General features: G+C 38.1%; 1 pseudogene; it reads right to left on the reverse strand.

Annotated features, from left to right (window-relative positions):
* Positions 1-2293: 2293 nt before the first annotated feature.
* Positions 2294-2721, reverse strand: LOC103606275 (annotated as a pseudogene).
* Positions 2722-14955: the final 12234 nt, after the last annotated feature.

A 14955-nucleotide genomic window follows, 5' to 3' on the forward strand; every position in this document is an offset into this window, starting at 1 on the left:
ATTGCAAGCTTTCTACCTATCTCAAAGAGTAGTTAGGCAGAGTAAATGAACAAATATATGTAAAACACTAAGAATAAATACTGTCTGAGACATAGAAAGCTTATATAAAGGGTTAATATTGTTGTTATTATGAGTAATTACTGTTATTAATCTTGGCTTCTCCCAAGTCATTGAAACCCCTGGGGTGTCCCCTGGACCTGAAGCCAAGCAGAGCTGGACCAACTCCCGTAATCACCTAGAATTCTCCAAGAGGGTATGGTCCATCTAGAGGGAGGGATGCCTGGGTCCTTGGCTCAAATCCAGGTTGGACAATGTGGGTCAGTTTACTGAAAAGTTCATTTTTTATGGTGTGTGCTAGAAGCAGTGAGAGCCAACAGCATTGCAGCGTTTAATCCTTTAGAGGTATAGGTGTTGCTACTGTAATTTTTAGAAGGGACTCTACGTGGATTTCACAGCACTAAAGGCCCTGGGTTTTATAAATATGAAATAAGGCATCATTCAGGATGTGCAAAATTTTGCTTTTTGTATTTTTGCTTTGTTTTAAAAGAATGTATTACAGTTGATAGTGCAAATCTGCTCTCAAGAATTGTTGATTACTATTTCAATATAGTCTCCATTACAAAACCTACTCAGGCCCTAAATTTTAGTTTCCAATAAGCCTGCTTTCTGGATTTCTTATATACACCGACTTCCCAAGCTAGCTGTGAGGAATTAACAAGATGCTATGTCTGTATTTATCTTGCAGAAAGCCCTCACTAAACAGCGGGTGCTATTTTTTACTGTTCTCATCTTGCTGATCTTCTAAGCTGGTGGGTAGGGCAGATGCAAGACAGTACTGTACCATCCTCATTGGAAGTTTGGTGGTTACAAGATTTCCCTGGCACAGCTCTTTAGTATGACCAAACTGCAGAAATAACTCTAGGATTCCAGATTTGTCTATGTTTTAAAATTGGGTGTGGAGGAAATCAGTCATAGAAAAACCTGCCTAAAGAATTTGCATTGCTCATGGACACCAAGAAAGGACATGTTTTATGGGGAAATTGTGTTGTTATTGAATAATAATAATAATATTGGGCTGGACAGAGTGCTAAATTCTTTCTTTAATTATCACAACCACCCCATTGCCCTGTTTTATTTTTATTTTTTTATGGAAAAATAATCAATTAAACTTACTTATGATGTACAGAGTTGACTATCAATACCTGTGAGAAATGTGTGATGATCAAATCAGGATAATTAGCATATTCATCCTTAAAAAAGCATAATCATTCCTCATGTTCCTTATGTTAACCAACTTCTCACTAGCTCCCCTCCCCTTTCCCACCTCTAATAACCACAGCTCTGTTCTCTCCTTATGAAAGTTAAAAACATTATTGTGATTGTTGTTTCTTTTTCTTTCTTTTTCCTTCCTTCCTTCCTTCCTTTCTTCCTTTTCTAAGCTCGCACTTACAAGTGAGAACATGTAGTATTTCTCTTTCAGTGCCTGGCTTATTTCACTTAACATAATTTTCTCCAAGCTCATCCATGCTGCTGCGAATGGCAGAATTTCATTCCTTTTTATGGCTGAGTAGAATTCCACTGTGTATGTGTACCATATTTTCTTTATCCGGTTGTCTGCCAGTGGCCACTTAGGTTGATTCCATATCTTGGCTGTTACCATGGCCCTGTTTTATAGATGAGGAAACTGAGACCCAGTGAGGTTAAGCAATTCACTCAAGATCACCCAGCTAAGAATTAGATTAGAGCCTGGGTTTGAACCCAGAGTGTCTGACTTCCTGAGTCCATGCTCTAAACTTTCTGTGCTTTATTGCTTTGCTTGTGCTGTCAGGCCATTTGTCCATCCATTTGTTCCTTTATTCCATAGGTTTTTATTGTATTTATTAGGAACTCTTCTCCTAGGGATACTGTCATGGACAAAAATGCCAAAGATTCTACAGTCATGGAGTTCACATTCTAGTGGGAGAAACTTAAACAACGAAATGAACGTGTGAGTGTGGGAGCAAGGGTCCAGGGGAGGGGGGTGTGTGTACACATGCATAGGTACTTTTGGGAGTGATGTGTACTATGATGAAAAATAAAGTCCAGAGAAGAAGCATAATAGCTACTTTATATATATTCAGGGAAAAAGTAGCTAAAAAGTTACCTAAAATAGTTGCTTTTTTTCCTCATCTTGTTTCAGCTATTACTTTTTATTTTCACTTTTTTTACTTAACAGTTAATTTATACATGCTAACATGTTTGCAAATTATTACTATTATTATTATTATTATTATTTTAGTATGATTTCCATTCAATTTTTTTCCAGTGAGTAGTTTTCTTCAGTCCTTATGAATTCACCTCCTTACACGGGCTTTGGTGGAGGTCGTGGGGCAGCACCTGCAGGTCTAAATCGTGGTGGGGGTATTCAGTCCTTCCTGGCTTCACCAGATCGATTCCTGACAACCTTGCTGTGAATGGCACAACTCACACAGTAATGTAGCCTCACGTACAGCTTGGGAAGCACATAGGCATCAAAGACACTCGCTTTGGAAATGTCCCTGACGGCTGCAGCCTCTACTATGTTTCGAGTGACGAACTTCTTAATGGCCTTGTCCTTGGGCACACATTGAGCACAGTTCGTGCAGTGAATAGACTGCCCATGGCCACGGCCCTTTTTGGAATGACTATTGTTCCTTCTTTTCTTTGTCATCTTGGAAAGGAGGACTTGAGATGTTTGTAAATTATAAAGCATAACAACATAGTACCTGTGAGCCTGCCACCTGATCTAAGAACTCAAGCATTACCAATTCTGTCGTGCCTTCTTCTGCTCTGCCCCATCCCATCTACCTGCCTGTCTTTTGAAGCAGCTACTTCCTAAATCTTTTCTCTCTCTTCTGTCTTTTATAAAAAAGGGTTTATCACTTATGGATATATTTTTTTAATTTGTAAAAATGGTGTCATTGTTCCACGTTGTTGTGTGTAGCTGTAGTTCATTCATTTTAACAGATGAATTATATTCTCTTGGGTGAATGTGCAAAATCAATTGCTTCATTGACCTGTTGATAGATATTTGGATTGTTTCCAACTTGGTGCTGTTTGAGCAGTGCTTCTGCATGTTTTTGTGTGTGCCCGTTGATGCTCATGGGCAGGAGTTTCTCAAAGGCCTATTCCTGGGAATAGAATTGCTGGGTCATAGAGGATATTAATGTTCAACTTCCTATGATGTTACCAAATTGTTTTCCAAAGGGGTGGTACCAGTTCACACCCACAAGTGACTAAGAGTTCCAGTTGATCCACTTTTTATCAGTGCTTGGGATTATAAGACATCTTAATTTTTGCCAGTCTAACGAGTATAAGATACTATTTCATTGTGGTCTTCATGGGCATTTTTGAGCCTCTGAGGAAGTAATTTTTGGACAGAAATCTGAATGAAATGAAGGAGCAAACTATGCATGACTGTGGTGGTAGAATGTTCCAAGGCAAAGTTTCAAAGGCTGAAACCGTCCTGAGGTGTCCATGGAGCAGCAAGACAGCCTTTGTGATTAGAGAGAAGTGAGCTGGGGAGATGAGGTCACTCCTCAGTTAAGGACGAAAGGTAAAGGCCAGTTGTCCTACTACCTGGGAGGCCATGGTGAACAATGTACTTCAGACTTTGATCTAAGAGTAATGAGAAGACATGAGAAGGCTATTGGAAAGGAGGAATGTGATTTGATTAACATTTTTAAAATCTTACTTTGGCTCCTGTGTGAATAGACTGTAGGGGGCAGTGAGAAGGGGACCATAGTGAAGAGGTGGATATGTGGAAGTTAAGGCAAGCGTTGGTGAGGAAAGCGGTGAGAAGGTGGATTCTGGACATATTTTGAAGGTAAGGCTGGTAAGACCTGCTGATGGTTTGCGCGGAGGTGTGAGAAAGAGGAATTATGGATGATATCTTGGTTTGGGAGTGAATAACCAAGAATGTAGGTTCGTTGACTGAACTTGGGAAAAACACTGGGGAAAAGAGCAGCACTAGGGAGAAAATAAAAAGGTTCTCTAATATGGAGAATATATATTTATTACATATTAAATGATATATGTTATATATAAGCTACCTACTTGACATGTCATTTGTTGATATCTCAAAAGTGCCTCCAATTAAACATGTACAAAACTGAACAGGTGCTTTTTCGTCCCCCACTTGAACTTCTTGCTTGTCGCAGTGAATGGTGGCCCACCCATATGGTTGGGCAGGCCCAAAATCTGGGAGTTATCTTTGATGCCTTCTTGGCTTATCACCATTACCACTCCATGGCTACAGCCTGCCAGTTTTAACTCTGGAATCTGTTCAGTTCTCTCCATCTCTGTCATGATCATCCTAATGCCAGCCAGCACCAGTTTTCTCCTGAGTGGTGCCATAGCCTTCTGACTGCATTTGTTCTGGTTCTCCTCCAATCCACTGTTCACTGTGCAGCCAGCTGACTTTGAACTCTCGGGTCAAAACTCTTCAAAGCCTTTTTTATTGACTATAGCATAAATCCATAATATGACCACAGGCCATGGATGAGCAGGCCTCTGCCCATATCGCTAGTCCCATCTCTAGCTAATCTCCTCTCTCGGAGCATCCCTTTGTTCCTTGAAGGCACCAGCCCATGTCCCCTTCCCGGGCCTTTGCACAGGTTATTCCTAGAATAACCTGAGTTCTTACATTACATGTCACTTTCAAAGGGAGCAATGCTTTCCTGAATATCTGAATTGATTTTTATAGGTCTTTCTAAGAGAAATACTTTTTTGATTATGATAGACTCTTTCCAACTTGCTTGAAAATATCCTAGTTTCCTCTTAGATTTCCTTGGCACTGACAACTGTGCATCCACTGTTTACTGTAGATGAAATCAAGATTCAATTATTTCTAATCTAAGGAATTTCATTTCTAATCTAATCTAGTCTAAGGAATTTGTGAACAGGAACTTTAACTCAACTGAGAATATCCTGTTCATCATTCCAAAGCAAATGCCCAGATGTAAAGTGGGATAGTAGTAAACAATAAGCATTCCAATAGCATCTACAGATTACAAACTATTTTTGCATTAAGGATACCCTGGAGTGGATGAAGTTTCTCTTTATGCAGCAAGTTACTTTGCAAGTGAAACCTTTCAAATACTCACCATTATCCACACAATTAAAGTCTTAGTTCTTTACAGAAGTAGCCTAGGCTTCCATGATCCTACCCCAACTGACTTTTCCAGCATTAGCTCTTAGTGACACCAGACTGCTTGAAGTCAACCGAGTTAGATCAAGTGCTCCTTATCTGTGCGTCTGTAATACCCTGGGCATGTGTTGCATGGTAGGCATCTGTTTGTCTCTCCCAGTGAACTATGATCTCTTTGTCTCTCCTAGTGAACTATGATCTCTTTGAGGGAAGAAACAGTGTCACTTCTTTTTTACATGCCCAGGTGCAGAGCCTGGTACAGAGGAGGGACTCAGTCAATGCTTGATGAATGAATGAATGAACAAACGAACGAATTTGTGGTCAACCGTGAGAGTAGATCTGTTTGATTACTACGTGGGGGGAGATGCCTCAAAACTTGCCACTTTGATCCATACTTCGCTGAAGACATATATGAAAATCAAGAACTTACTCTGTTCTATTCTGTCTGTATCTCTTCCAATCATTTATGTTATTGAGGTTAGCCTTTGCTCTGGACTACAGGACTAGACCTCAGTGAGATCCTATTTAGGAAGCAGGTCAACCAGGGTAACCCACAGGGTATCTGGATAATAGCAGAACATTTGGTGGCATCCTCCCTAAGACATCTGCACTGCGTTAGCAGCTACCTTTCCCGAAGACTCACTGGTGACACAAAGGAAAAGAATTGTGTCACCTTTCGTACTCAATTACCGAAGTCTAAAATTATATACTAGCCAACCCATAAAATAAAATGCTAATCCTATCACTCAGAGGTAAACACCATTAGTATTTTTAATACCCTGCCAGTCTTTTTTATCTGTGCCTATATAAGTCCTAAAATGGGATCAAACTGCGCCAATTTTTAGGTAACATACTTTCTCTCTAGATAGATAGGTAGGTTGGTAGGTAGGTAGGTTGACAGATGGATCTTATCCGTGTTATTGTATATTCTTCCATACTTATAACATCATTTAATAGATTCTTCTAAATATTTTGTTCCTACTGTAGTGTTTTAATTTGGTGTTGTTTTATTTAAGGGGTGATTAGGATAATGAAATATGTCTCTCAATTTTTTTAACCAGTCATATCAAAGAAATTTCACATGATTTTGTATAAGGGAAAGAAAAGTTTAAGATTATAACTACTTCGGTACCTAATTAAGATGGTGTTTAATAGCGAGCCTTATTTTGTCTCTCTAATCAAAATTATCTACCTCCAAATGCCCATTTTGAGATTCCTGGGTTGCATAATATAATCAAGATAATTTCCTCTCATATTAGACTAAGTAAGATACTTTGATAACAGTCTCCTATGAATTTCTTAATTTTATATAAGAAGTGTACATGTGGCTGTCAAAGATTTGTTAATTTCAGCAGGAAGTCACTTGAGACAAGGCTACCGATTGTACCACTGGCTCTTAAGGAACTCAATTAATCAGTTGGTAACTTGAACACTAACCACATACGATACACAATTTGATATATGACAAAGTGTGAGCTCAACAAAACCTTTGTCTTCATATGTTCGCAGCCACATTAATTTCACTTTTGAGGTTCTTCAATTTATTGGACTCTTCAATTGAGCCTTTGAGAAAGTAGATGTCGTCTTTCTTTTGGTCTGAGTTACAGATGAGTTGGGATTCTACAAAGCACTCCCCACTCTGAGGATGAAGCAGATCGCAAACATATTCTCCATTAACTTTTTGTGATTATACTGCCTTCCCTGATTCTATATTTTAGTAGATCATCTAATATAGACATTACATGAACAATTCTTTAGAAAAGCACAAGGATTTTTTTTAAAACTCCAATACCTGATTTATTGTATGATTTTTCAAAAAGAATATTTGTAATCATTTTGACCATAAAGTGAATACAGGCCTGAGCAAATTCATACCTTAGTGTACTATAGTGCTTAAATGACTAGGGGCTTACCTGACTTTATTCTTTTGGTGATGCCACCTTTTATTGCAGATCGAAGAGGGAGCAGTTTGGGGAACTCCCAGACGGGTCATCCTCCTAGGGGTTATACTTGGTTGCATTGTGGCTTGGTCCTTGAGAACCAGCCTGATTGAGGACGGGAAACTATAAAATGCATGAGTGTCTCCAAGACAGTTCTCCCCTTTAGACGCTATCTTGTCAGTGTCTGGCAGTGCCTGGCACATAGTATTGAGGCAATATGTATTTGCCAAATGAATGATTGAATTAAGGAATGAATTAATTAAAAATTTTTGTTTAAAAAAAAATGAGATCACAACATGAGCCAAGCCATGCCATCTGGTTGAAGGCTATTTATAGCTCTTAAGTGGTGTCACTTTGGCATGGTACATGAGGGGTGACTGTCACTGCATTTGATGTTATCCTATGTGTCCATAATGCTTAAAAGAACAGATGATATAAAGTGGGTATGATCTGTTGCCTAGATCCTGATTTAGCAGCAGATGTTCTTTCAGAATAAGTGGCCCACCTTCTCTTGCCTAGAATCAAATATATGCTGCTTTAGATGTAAATCATGCCAACATTTATATTTAAGGTGGATCTGTTGCTGACACAACTTCTTTATTATGAACTATTCGCTTTCCACACCAGTGACTTAGTTTCTCATCAGGGCAGATGAATGCTAGGCCTTTCCATTTTATGCTCATTTGGAAAAATAACAGAGATGTATAGCACCTTAATTTTTTTTTTTTTTTTTGTCTTTTTGTCTTTTTCCGTGTCGGCAACAGATCGCAACCCTCAGTGTTGCCCCCGTACCGGACTGGGGACCGGCAACGGGATCGCAACCCTCGGCGTTGCTCCCGCGCCTCGCTCAGCCAGTGAGCGGGAACCGGTCTGTATGTGGGATCCGAACCCTCGGGCGGGAGCGCCGCCGCGCTTACCAAGCGGCGCACTATCCAGTGCGCCACCGGGCCGGCCCCTATAGCACCTTAATTTTGATGAAGGTTTTAAGTTAAATTAGAGGAAGACCAAATTGTTAATATTTGCATATATTAAAAAGCTGCATTATTAAAATTACGTTTTAGTTATCAGTTAGGTATATCAGTTTTAGGTATATCAGTTAGGATATACCTGTAGTGCACAAATTAAAATTCATTAAATGACATCATCATACCACTTTCAGCATCCTAGAATTCAAATATTCTGGGAGGGTGTTACAGCAAAGATAAACTGAGGAAAGTGCTAACATTTACTGTTACTTAATTTTCACAGTCGTCAACGTATTAGTATAAAAGCAGAAATCCCAGCAAGGAAGAAAAGGAAAGTTAAGGGAGGCAAAAAGGAAAGGAGTAAGAATAATTTTTTGTATGAAATACTTCATGCACCAATAAGATGGTCCCTTGTGGCAAGTGAAAAATCAGTTTTGACCAAGGAGGACCTCAAGTTGGCTGAATTTTCAAGAGAATTTCCCTTTCATACTTTTCTCCAAACCTACAATTTTATTTCATGTTCTAAAAATTATTGGGTAAAATGTATTTGCAGTACTTTGATATTGTACCCATGGTTTAAGGATTTTGATTTCTTCTTCCTCACATCATCAATTATATAAACTTTTTGGATGTTCCAAAATTACCCTTCTGATTTAATATCTTGTCTGCAAGCAAATGTGCCTTTTTCAATATAAATAATAATAGCTAATAATTGCTAAGCCTGAACTATGTATTGGGCACTGTGCTATTCTATCTCATGCAATCTTTATAACATTTCTGTGGGGGATGTGAATATAGCCATCACCCCAGTTTTACAAATGAGGAAATTGAGGTGCAGAGAGGGTACGTTCCTTGGCCAAGGTCACCCAGCTTGCAAGTGGCCCAACTGACATTCAGACCAACTTTGTCCACCTTTTGAGTCTGCCCTCTGCCTTCTTTCTGAGTAGAGCTTATGTTTCTCCTGTGTTTGTTTTTATTATTAATATTATTTTTGATGACAAATCATAACTATACATTCATAGAGTACAATAAGATGTTTTGATATATCTATGTATACAATATGGAATAATTAAATCAAGCTAATTCACATATCCATCATCACCTTGCTTACCTATCTTTTTTTTAATTGAAAAATAGTTGCTTGTACATATCTGTGGTGTACAGAGTTGAATATCAATACCGGTGTGCAATATTACTTATTTTTTTATGGGAGACTGTCTTAGTTATTTTGATTTTTTTTTTTTTTTAGCAGCTGGCCAGTATGGGGATCTGAACCCTTGACCTTGGTGTTATAACACCATGCTGTAACTAATTCTGAGCTAACCTCCAGCCCCTCTCTTAGTTATTTTAAAGTATACAACACATTATTATTGACTCTAGTCACCCTGCTGTGCAATAGACCTCAAAACCTATTCCTCATGTCTACTTGAACTTTTGTACCCTTTGATCAACAACTCATTCCTTCCCTCCCCCATTATGTCTCTTTTTGTTTGCAGAGTCTCACAATATTATGGTTTCTTGTTTAAATATGAGTTGTCAGCAATACCAAAATTACTCCATTTGTCATATTGTATATTGGTACATCCAGACTTTTTATCTAGAACTTCACTGTGTTTCCCAAGCATCTCTACCTGGATTTTTTTTTCCAGTACCTGAAATTTCTCATCTCAACGCTTCCTCCCTGCAATGCATTATATAAGTAATGAGGGGTCAACTACTGTATACATGCGTTTTTCATTTGTATATCTCTGTCAGTATTTTCTTCTGAAATTCCGGAATTAAATAGACACTGCTGCCATGGCTTGGGAGGCTTTGGGTGGTCATCCATTCCTATTCTAGAGTCCTAGGACTTGCTCTTGGTAAGTATCTGCATACCCCTACTGCACTGCAAATTTCACTAGGGCAGATGCTGTGTCTGTCAGATCATCATTAGATGTCTGGAGACTGGTGCAGTCCCTGGCTGGCCCAGATTAAGGATTTGGGAAATATTTACTGACTGACCAAATCGTTACCTTTACACTGTTGCCGACCATCAGGCCCCTCAGTCAACAGATAGCAATAGCATCCTCATGCTTAACACTGGAAGGTGCATGTTCCACACGACTGACCCCATTCTTTCTTAACCCATTCCATTCGGCAAAATTTTCATTTATGCTTTTTACACTTCTTGTTTTATTCTTTAATTTGTGCTCTATCTTTAGCCTAGAATGAGAACCTTTCTCCTGCTTTCTCCATTCATTTCCACAAGCCTAAAACCTTACTGCCCAGTAGAACCCATATAAAATACTATCTCCTTCGTACACTCATGTTTAATCTCCTTAAACAGAGGCAATGGCTTTCATCTGAGTCTCCCAAATGCTATAACGTTGGTAACACCATAATGAGTTTGTATTTCTTATTTTGGAGAACTGGAAACCCTCGAGAACAGCCAGGTTAAACATGATTCGTCAGTTCATGATTTTCTTATTGATTCTTCACTATAGGACTTCTCTGAGCCAACGTGTATTCAATATGCTGGAATGCAGTGTGAATCTTCAAGTGAGGGGTGTGCTGAATGTAGAATGTTTTTTGCCCATTCGTTTTGTCTGCCTTGCAGAACCAGTGTTTTCAAGTGCCCACTCAGGAAATGCTACTATAGGACAAATACCTGTTTTGTTATTGGTGATGATTGTTTTTAGGTTGTCTTTCCTTCTTTCAGTAAAATAGTCATTGTCAAATTCCAAACTTCAACTTCTTCTGGATGAATGTGCCATGAAAATTGCAGCATGCTCTTCCTAAAAGTCACTGTGGGGTAAGCGTTGCAGATGGGCGTGTACAATGGTACAACCACTTTGGAAGATAGTTTAGTAGTTTCTTATAAAGCTAAATATATACCTACCTCCTATGCATTTAACCAAGAGAAATGAAAACACATATCCTCAAAAAGACTTGAACAAGAATATCCATAGTAACCTTATTCATAATAGCCAAACCAGGGGAAGCAACTCAAACGTTCATCAGCAGGTGTCTGGATTAACACATTTTGGTATATCCATGCCACCATGGCCTGCTTCTCAGCCAAGAGAGAAAGAGAGAGAACACTACTCAGAAAGCAACAACAGGGATGAAGCTCGAAACCATAATAATGTTCTCAATCTTGTTTTGGGTGTTGTTTCCCTGGGTGTATAAAACTGTCAAAACTCTTTGAACCAAACACTTCAGGTCTGTGCATTTTGTTATAGGAGAATTGTCTCTGAAAGAATCAGGCCAGCAAGGCAGCCAAGAGCCTGGAATCTGGAGCCAGATGCAAATTCTGGTTCTACCATTCGTTGTTGCAGGGGCCTTTGGCAAATGGCCCAAGTGTCTGCCTCAGTTTCCTCATCTGTCAAATGTGAATGAAATTAGGATCTACCTTATAAGGTTGTTATAAGAATTTAGTGAGTTAGAATGTTTAATTCTTTTTAAGTTCTCTTTAGATAAGATTTTAAAGTAAAACACTCTGATCTTTATGACAGTACCTCAATATTCCTCATCCTTAGCTGCAAGTGAGAATCACCTGGGAAGATTTTACAATATAACAGTACCTGGGCTCCATTCCCAGGGATTCTGATATAATTGGCCCGGGGTGGGGTTTGGACACTATGATGTTTCTAATGCTCCCACATAAGATTTTTTAAAAACTATGTTTTGATGAGTAATGCTGTATGGTATGATAATATTCTAGATTTCCAATAATTATGGCACTGTGTAACAGGTGAACTGTATTTGGTCCATTTCCAATAGCATTAAAAGCCTTTGCAGAGGAACTAAAAAGATTAATTTAGTAATGAATTTCCATTAGAATTATTGATGTTCACTTCATATTATTTCCACAGAATAATAACAGAAAATCCTAACATTTAAGAGGCAGCCCTGAGATCACCTCTTTTTACTCAAATCATTTTTTTTCTTTTATCAGAGAGAAATTTTAAATATCTAAAATGCTTGAGAGAAAAAAAGAAGTGCTACTCTAAGTTGGGATGACAAAGCATAGAAACTATAAAAGATGGCAATAATACACCCAAAATGCAAATTGTGAGACTCTTGGCACTTCTATTCAGAAGGGCTCTATAAATGTTAGGTGTCATTTTTCTCATTTTAGTTGTGAATGCAGGCAGTGCTGGAAGAACAAGTATCTCTGATTAATAGGTAGAAATAGGTTACATCAACTTTTTGTCTCTGAAGAAAGAAACAAAATGCACCTCACTTTTGTTGAGAGTGACTGAGTGAATTGCTTGGGCTTGCATTAAGGGAAAAGATGATCTTATTCTCTGGGACCAGAAGGAAAAAATTTCAGTGTCAAGAGTGTCACCAGTGAAAAAGCTATATATGGCACTAGACTAATACACACTTTTAGTTATTATTATAATGCCATTTTTACATTAGAAAATATAGCCAGATGAATTTTTCTATAAATTTCTGATTTGCTTCTCTTTATAAAACTATCTTTGTTTATACTTGCATGCCTCTTGCTGATAATGAGTTGCTAATGGATTGATTTATAATTCTATCTGCATAATACCCATTCATTTGTGTAGCCATTGTGTCTCCGCCCTCCCACCTTTTGTTTTTTAAGTGAGAAAGAACCCAGTCTTGCAAAAGAAATCTTTTATTTAATTGTTACAATGTGTTTCTTCATCAATAATGAAGTAATGTGGGTAGTTTTATTTTTGTAGTTTTAGGCAAATGATTCACATTTGTACTGTGTCTGGGTTGACTCAAAAATCCATCGGTAATGGGCAAGAAGCAATAGAGTACAGTAGAGAAATACACTTGAAATCGAACCAGTGGTCCTTCCCTGTTTTTCTTCCTCTCTGTGCCTCAGTTTCTACATCTTTAAAATCCATTAAAATTACCTTTATTTTGAGCAAAAGAAGATAATAGCCAAAATACTATTGATCAATTGGTAAACCATTTCACTGAAAACATTTTTTTCTCATGTAAGTAACTATTGACACTTCTGTTTGAGTACATTTCCTTCCATTCTGCAGTTAAAAGGTAAATTAGTTGAATTCCTTTTCTCTTTTCTTCCTTTAACAAATGTTTATTGTATGCCACTACTGCATATGGATAAAGCACTGTGTTAATGCCATGAACGAGACATATCCAGAGATTTTCTGCTTAAATCACCAGAATTATTCATTTATTCATTTAGTAGATATTATTATCTCTATCTTAGACAAGACACGATGCCAGGCACTATGGGTCTTATCAAGATGAATAAGACCAAAATGCTATAAGTCTTCTGAAAAATAGAGATTGTACTTTATCGGGGAAGGCTCTGGGTAAAGAAGTGTTTTACAGAGTAGCAGATATTTGAGTTGTGCCTTAGAATAAGGTGGGTGGCATCTTCAACGAACATGGAGAATATGCTCTAAGAGGGAGGAAGGGCATAGGCAAATGAATAAGGTCTGGAAAGCAGGGTGCTGATCAAGGCGTCTAGTTTGACTGGAGTTTAGGGTATACATAGAACAATGTAGGGTTAGGCCTGAAAATTAAGAGGCCAGATTATTAAATGCCTTGAATGTTGTCAGTCCGGAGTTTGGATAAATCTCTACCTGATTTTACAGAGTAGCAGATATTTGAGTTGTCCCTTAGAATAAGGTGGGTGGCATCTTCAATGAACATGGAGAGTATGCTCTAAGAGGGAGGAAGGGCATAGGCAAATGAATAAGGTCTGGAAAGCAGGGTGCTGATCAAGGGGTCTAGTTTGACTGGAGTTTAGGGTATACATAGAACAATGTAGGGTTAGGCCTGAAAATTAAGAGGAGGCCAGATTATTAAATGCCTTGAATGTTGTCAGTCCGGAGTTTGGATAAATCTCTACCTGTTCATCTGAGATTTAACTGAAAGCACTGGGCACAGGTACTAGCAAATGTTAAGAAAACTTCTTAGATCCTCAGTCTGAAAACAGCCGACTGTGTCAGGTCAGACACATGGGCAAGTCTAAGCATATATAGTTTTGAGATTTGCCTTTAGATCTTCTAAACTTATTTTAAACTTGCAAAAAGGCCATCCAAAGAATTACAATATGCAGATATGAGTATTTTCCAACAGACCTTATACAAATTGAAATTATATTTCAATCTTTTGCTGGTATACATGGTGGTCATGCCAAGAAATATTTATCACAAATTCTTTTAAAGAATTAATGAATTATTTTTAATAAAAAATGACATGTAAATACATTTTTAAATTTTCTTAAAGAATCTTTTGGGTTATGTTCCAAAATCCTTGAAATATCTTCATAGGGTCCTAAAACGCTGATGAATTTTAATAGTGTACTAGTCAGAAGGCCCAAGGAACTTGATTTTACCATTGGTGTTCAAGATTGCATGTGCACCATGCTCTCTTGTGTACACAAGGGAAAACAGCCTGCTTTCTTTGCCTCTGCTCATTTCATTGTGTCCTTTTGCATTTTCTCCTCCATTCTGATATGAGCCTGCAGTGGACAGTCAACCATGTGCCTGTGTTATTTCTAGAAAGACGCATGCTTACTTGCAAACAGGATGGTGGTTTTGCCATTCTTGGGAGACCATATTTTTTAAGAGGGGTTCATTCCTTGGCACTCAAAAAATTCACAAGGGATAATACACCTAGGTTAAAAGTGGTAGGGAAGTGTAAGGGGTGGGGAAAAGAAAACTGCCTTTCATTCAGTAGATTGAGGACATGGGGACATATCAATGTCTGTGCACTTAGATCCCTCGTTGGAATTAGAAGCATACCAAAACAAAACAAAAAACCCAAAACAAACCTAGTTAATCAGTATTGAAAATTGAAAACATCCTGTCTAGTCAGTGTAATTTAGAAGATATAGGAAAAATAATATTCTGCCATATTTTGGGTCTATTTATAGGACTGTGTT

Source organism: Galeopterus variegatus, unplaced genomic scaffold (genome assembly GCF_000696425.1).
Source record: "Galeopterus variegatus unplaced genomic scaffold, G_variegatus-3.0.2 Scaffold6424, whole genome shotgun sequence".
Taxonomy (NCBI): domain Eukaryota; kingdom Metazoa; phylum Chordata; class Mammalia; order Dermoptera; family Cynocephalidae; genus Galeopterus; species Galeopterus variegatus.